Source organism: Osmia lignaria, chromosome 14 (genome assembly GCF_051020975.1).
Source record: "Osmia lignaria lignaria isolate PbOS001 chromosome 14, iyOsmLign1, whole genome shotgun sequence".
Lineage (NCBI taxonomy): Eukaryota > Metazoa > Arthropoda > Insecta > Hymenoptera > Megachilidae > Osmia > Osmia lignaria.
Window position 1 is genome coordinate 11,211,341 of NC_135045.1, and position 6,000 is coordinate 11,217,340.

Below are 6,000 nucleotides of genomic sequence, written 5' to 3' on the forward strand. Positions count from 1 at the left end.
GGGTGTTAAATTGTACATGCTGTACCGTATCAAACTGTTTCACGTCACAGGGTTGATCGTCATCGTTGGTGAACGCGATCGTATCGTTAATAATGCACCAGCTGCTCGTTTATCGCGATAAGAAAGAAGCCGCGGTAAGTATCGTTAATCACAGTGAAAAAGCTGTGGCAAGTATCCTTAAATATTTGCACACCTAGCAGCTCTTCTTCGCGACGATAAGACCGCGTTTGCCGGCGATAAGAACCTCCGATAACACGTCACCTCGGCCCTGTTAAATATTCAAATATTCCGGCCACTTTTTGCTCCTAAGGAGCGCGCTACTTCTTACGCGACCTTGCCATAATGTTCAATAAAAGGTAATACGTTCACTCCCTCTTCCGTTGTCGATTTTCTATAATTTATGAGCGAGGAACATAAATTTTCGAAGTGCAAGCCTCGTTTTCCTTCCCGTTTCCTCCTCGATCGTTTATATCCTTGCATAGAGCAACAGCCGTTCTAGTTGCAGCTTTCCATACGTAATGTGCACGTTACACTAATTGCAGAGAAAGCTATTGTTGAGACTGGCTAGACCAAGCCTTTAAATTGCAACACTGGCGGCCAAGGGGAGGTTCGAAAAGAAAATTTGCATATGTTTCGCTGTTGTATTGAAACCGACTGAACGCGACATAGGCAAACGTCGTTAATTTCCATGATAAACGCGATCCGCTCGTATCCCAAATGGGAACGAAACCGATGTATGCATTTGACAGATGCAAATTTTTTGGAAAAAGTGAACGGGTATTGTAACGAAAAACAGATTCGTTCAAAAATTCAACACCGTAGCAGAATGTTCATAAAATTGATAATATTAGCTAGGTAATAAATAAAACCCAATGGAACTTATTTTAATTAATAATAAATATTATTATTTGTTGAATTGAAACACATTGCAAATGCTAATATGTATATGAAACACCCTAGGGATTATATTATTCCTGAAAAACTTCCATACTAATTATCGATATATAAACAAAAAAATTCATCTATCTATAATATTTCAAATCTACAAACACTACCACTGATCCACCCATTACTTTCCATTTTTGCATAACTATCAGAAGAAATGCCTCGATACCCGGTATACAGAGGCGATATCGTGGAAATGGGTCTGGATAAAGCATAGAACAAGAAGATCTGGGGAATTCAGCGAAAACGTAAGAAAAGATCTATATCCAGCCGCAGCGTTTCGATAGGTATTGCGGTCGGAAACAGGGTGCAAAAGCGAGGAGGAAAGATGGAAGGAGAAAATGCAAGATAGGACAAGGAACCGTACGAATTCCCGTGAAGAAGCGGGTAGAACGGTGTGCTCGCGAGCGCAGGAACCACTTTAGGACTTATTTTTATTGGACATTTTTTTTCTGTCTGGCCGGTGGAGCAGAGTACCGCGGAAAAAGGGGTGTGTGCATCCCACACGAGTGTGCGTACGGCAAAAAGGCTGCACGTCGCTCGCCAACCCCTTCTTCTTCGCGCTCCATGTTCGAAGCATTCCCTTTTTCGTGAGCAGAACAAAAAATGAGAGAGAGAGAGAAAGAGAGTTCTATTAATAGACGACGCACTTATACTTCGAAAAGAGAGAAGCGGCTTTATTGATGCCGGGCGAATATCAGAGCCCCGTTCCATTCCGCTCGTTTCGAGGGGAAATGGAGAAAAGCGGAGCAACAGGGAACGAAAAAGCGGAGAGGAAAACCGGGCCCGTTCAACACCTCATCGATCGACGCAGCTCCAATATCCTTGAAAAGCGTGCACACCGCGCAGCGTAATTGCGATGGAGGTCATGAACAAGGTCAATAACCACGTACAATCCCTGCTGAAATACTTTCGGCCGAATGTGGAAGCCGCGATAGAGGGTAATTGTTTGATATCTGGTCGGTACCACCGATTTCTCTTAAACTTCAATACATTGGAAAGCTTTATATAAGATGAAATATCTTTAGAGAAAGTGTCGCAAACGTTAATTTTAGATTAAAACTATTAGGAAAATTAACCATATGAACGCAAAAGAAGTGATAGAAAGCCAATAATAAATGGTTGAAAGAGCTTTAATTTAATGTTAATTTAATTTAATAATCATCTGAGTCGCTTTCAATATCTACTGTATTGCTTGCGCTTGATATAATGAAGTGATCAAAAATAAACAGTAATTAATTTAAAGGGGTTCAATTTAATGTTCATTAATATTAAATTCAAATAACAAAAATAGCAAATACAGAATAAATTAAAAATTGGAATTTAATAATCATCTCCATCACTATCAGTATCTACCTTATATGTAGCTTGTGCTTGGTAGTTTTAGATTAGGTTTTGATTTCATTTTAATATCCTTTTTCAATATATTCAATTGAAAATCGAAGATACCCACCAAATAATAGACAATTACCTCATGACAATACCGGCCGCTATCAAAATTTCGTACCATCGCTACTATGGATCAATACAATTTCCAATCATGATCTATAAATGAGTCAAATCGATTCACTCAAAAAAATAAAGAAATTGATAAAATTCAGCATCAATCAAGTGCAATGACACTACAATTTTAAGATTCAATAAATGGAGTTAATCACTTTGGCCTGTGAACGTCTCAGATGATGACTAATGATGATTCTGATACAATGCACCCAACTGAAAGATAAAAATTCATTTTTTCCAACGTCATATTTCAAGCATAATTTCGAAAGCTTACAAATTGTAATTGCCGGTACATACAATGTAATCAGCAAGAAGGGACCACACAACGAGAAAGGAAGTACACAGCACTCGAGGGAAAGGGAAAGAAACGGTGTCGCTAACTTCAGTAATTCACCACTCGAGTGACCGTCCTCGAGACAAGAGTACTCTTACCCGTTGTACCTACATAAATATGCTTCTGTTCGCTTTCATAGCGTTCGCGTGAAGAAGAGAATGTCCGAGGGAAAGACCTCAGGAGACAGAATACGTAGAACGTTTTCGCTCTCGCCTAACCAGTCACGGCAAACCTATTGTTCCCGTCCTCATCGCGCTCCTCGAGACGGTAAAATTTAACGACCGTTTGTCATTCTAATGTATATCATTCATCCTTCGAAACTTCGTTTCGCCATACCGACGCAATTACACGAAAACGACACGTTGCCGATTGAATCCTGAACAATTGCATGGTCAGTGAAAGCTCGACAGTCTCGTTTCAACGTTTAATACTCGTTGTTACACGTAACCGTATTACGTCGACTTCTATGCAGTCTCTACCTCTTTTATGATCATCCCAGTCATTATTGACATTATCGTTTTCAACGCGAATACCCGAGTACTACGAGTTTCACCACGTATCCCGCTACCGTCAAGGAAAAATTACCACACACTGGGAACCTCTGGGTTGATAAAAACCATGTTTAACGCTACGCTGATAACGCAAGATTAGGTCGAGACACGAGCATGTGGTGTCCTACGAGTTAACCTTCTTCTTCCGGCCGCTTAACGGAAATTTATGTTTGGGAATCAAGCGAAAATATCGTGGAAAAGGAATGGAACCATTGTTAACACTACAACTACCGATGTTTGATGTACGATTATTTTTAACAATATAGAAAATTAAATAGATAAAGGACGAAATATAAATTTAATATTATATGTTACCGGAAATGTATGAAAAGCAGGTATTGTACAGGTAATACCGATCTAAATCCTGATATAAACGATATTAAATTACTCCAAAATTAAAATTTTTCATTAAAGACCTTTTAGGATTTTTTCTTATTTTACTAATTTTTAGAATAATAATTTTCTTACAATAAAATTCTTACAATGCCTAGGAAAAGTGTACATAATATTAAAATAACTCAGATATTTCATATTTTGCCAAAAACGCCAAGCATTCTATACAATCTGCTTTTCATACATTGCTGGTAACATATACCTCCATTCTTATTTTGAATAAGGAACATCCATTTCAACAAAAATATCTTGATTAAATTTATAATTTAAAATAAGAAACATGAAGCTTGATTGGTTTGATAGTTCTGTGTTAATTCATTATGCTATTTACTAAAAACTACTTATTCCATTAACTTCAAAATTTTAAATAAAATAAATATAAAAAAGTAGTCTTACAAGTGAAATATCAGTATTTCAATTCTACGATATTCTACTACCTGTACACGTTTGACCCTTATCCGATTAAGTGAGTTCAATGGACTCGCATACCTAGTTTACAATTCATTTAATCCTGCATTCGCCCCAGTAAATACGTTTGCAAATAGATTTAGATATAGTTCTCTCATTTACCCTGAAGTAAGGCTTCAAAATATTTTATCAATAAGTACTTTTGAAAATTTATTCAAGGAATAAAATACGTGCATTATCAAAATAAATTTATTTATCGTACCTTTACTACTCTCCTCGCGACATTTTCCCAAAACACGGTACGAATTAACGTTAACCTTGCCCGCTCGCGTTAACCTTGTTCGGTCTGCTCGAATCGAGCGTGCTGCTCGCCCACATAGCCGACAGGAACCGTGAAAGTGATGTCACAGACACATACGTACGCGGAGCTTGGGAAATTCCACGCGAAATAAAGTTTCAAAATCTTCCAAGTAGCTGCGTCCCTTTTCCGTCCCCCTGATAAATAACAACAAACCGTGCGGATCGAAGTCAATGACCACACCTGTAGCGTTTGGCAACGCTATGGGTGTGGACTCCACACGGACGCGGCATATACGTACACATACACAACCAACGAAGGTCAGAAAATAAAAGATTTTGAATCGAGACACGATTATAGGACCGAGGAAATGAAGATGTCGAAGAGAAACCCGTTTCAATGACACCGAGCCTACTCTGTCCCTTCGATATTTTCCGGATCATTGAGCACCATTGCCGGATACGTCATCCTACCGAGAAACGTTTTGCTCGTGTGGAGCGTGCACGCCGCCCTCGTGCTCCGAGAATACTCAAAGCTAACTCGACGGTTATAGTAATACCGATTGTTTATGTTAATCGTTAAATAATATCGCTTAGAATTGACAATTGAAAACGGTGAAATGTCACATATATACGTCAAAAGTGAGAGTACACGTCATTGTTCATTTATATTGGAGTAGGATGTATCAATGCAATATTATAGATTTTCAAACGGATTAAACAAGGATTTAAATGTATTTTATTGCATATGAGTACTCACCGGAACGATGGTCCGTGCTGTCTCTCTTACTCTCCCTCTCTCCCTCCGTCTGGGTTGACGATTTCCCCGAATCCACGAGATATCTCGGAGGGGAACTGTCACACAAGCGTCACACACTGTGTCAACCACGACGGCAACGACGATGTATTCGCGATCGAATAACCGAAGAAGAAAAGAAGTTAACCGGTGCACCACGGACACACTCGTGTTTTAAACGCGTATCTGGAGTGCTGCGCGATACGATATCGATGGGCCTCGGGCCGCCATGCACTGACTGTTCAGACTAAGACCGCCTGTCTCGCGCATGTCTTCATCGAACGCGCGCGCATCTCCCGTTTCGAACAGCCTATGGAATGCCGGGCAGCGACGCCAGCGCCGCCCCTCGAAATTTCCTAGAAACATTTTACTCATCAGAATACACTACCTTTTAGAGATAGGGAAATATCGCTAGTCGTAAATATCACGCTCAACTATCGATAACTATCGATCGATTCTCTTACAGTAAATTGGAAGATCATGTCATTGTTTTATAATTAATTAAATAAATTGAAAGCATGACGATTTCCATGTCCCATGGAAATAGGCAGTTATATTTGTAAAATGGTGCAAGATAGAAAAAAATAAATGGCGTCGAATGGGGGCGTTTCAAAAATTTCAGAATTGATTTCATAAACTGTATACTTTTCTATACGTCAACTAAAGCGTATTTTTATTCTCTACAAACAAGTACGAGGATATTGAGGTCGAAAATTCATCAATTCAAAAATACATCCATTTGAAACCATTTAATTTTGCTTAATGAAATTTTC

General features: G+C 39.0%; 1 protein-coding gene across 1 annotated transcript in view; it reads right to left on the minus strand.

The window, feature by feature from the left end:
* Nucleotides 1–5,469, minus strand: part of LOC117605593 (uncharacterized) — a 161,398-nt gene extending 155,929 nt beyond the window's left edge. The window contains exon 1 of the mRNA XM_076692114.1: nucleotides 5,192–5,469. The gene's annotated coding sequence lies outside the window, so the exon portion shown is untranslated. The remainder of the gene's footprint in view (nucleotides 1–5,191) is intronic.
* Between the last annotated feature and the right edge of the window lie 531 nt (nucleotides 5,470–6,000).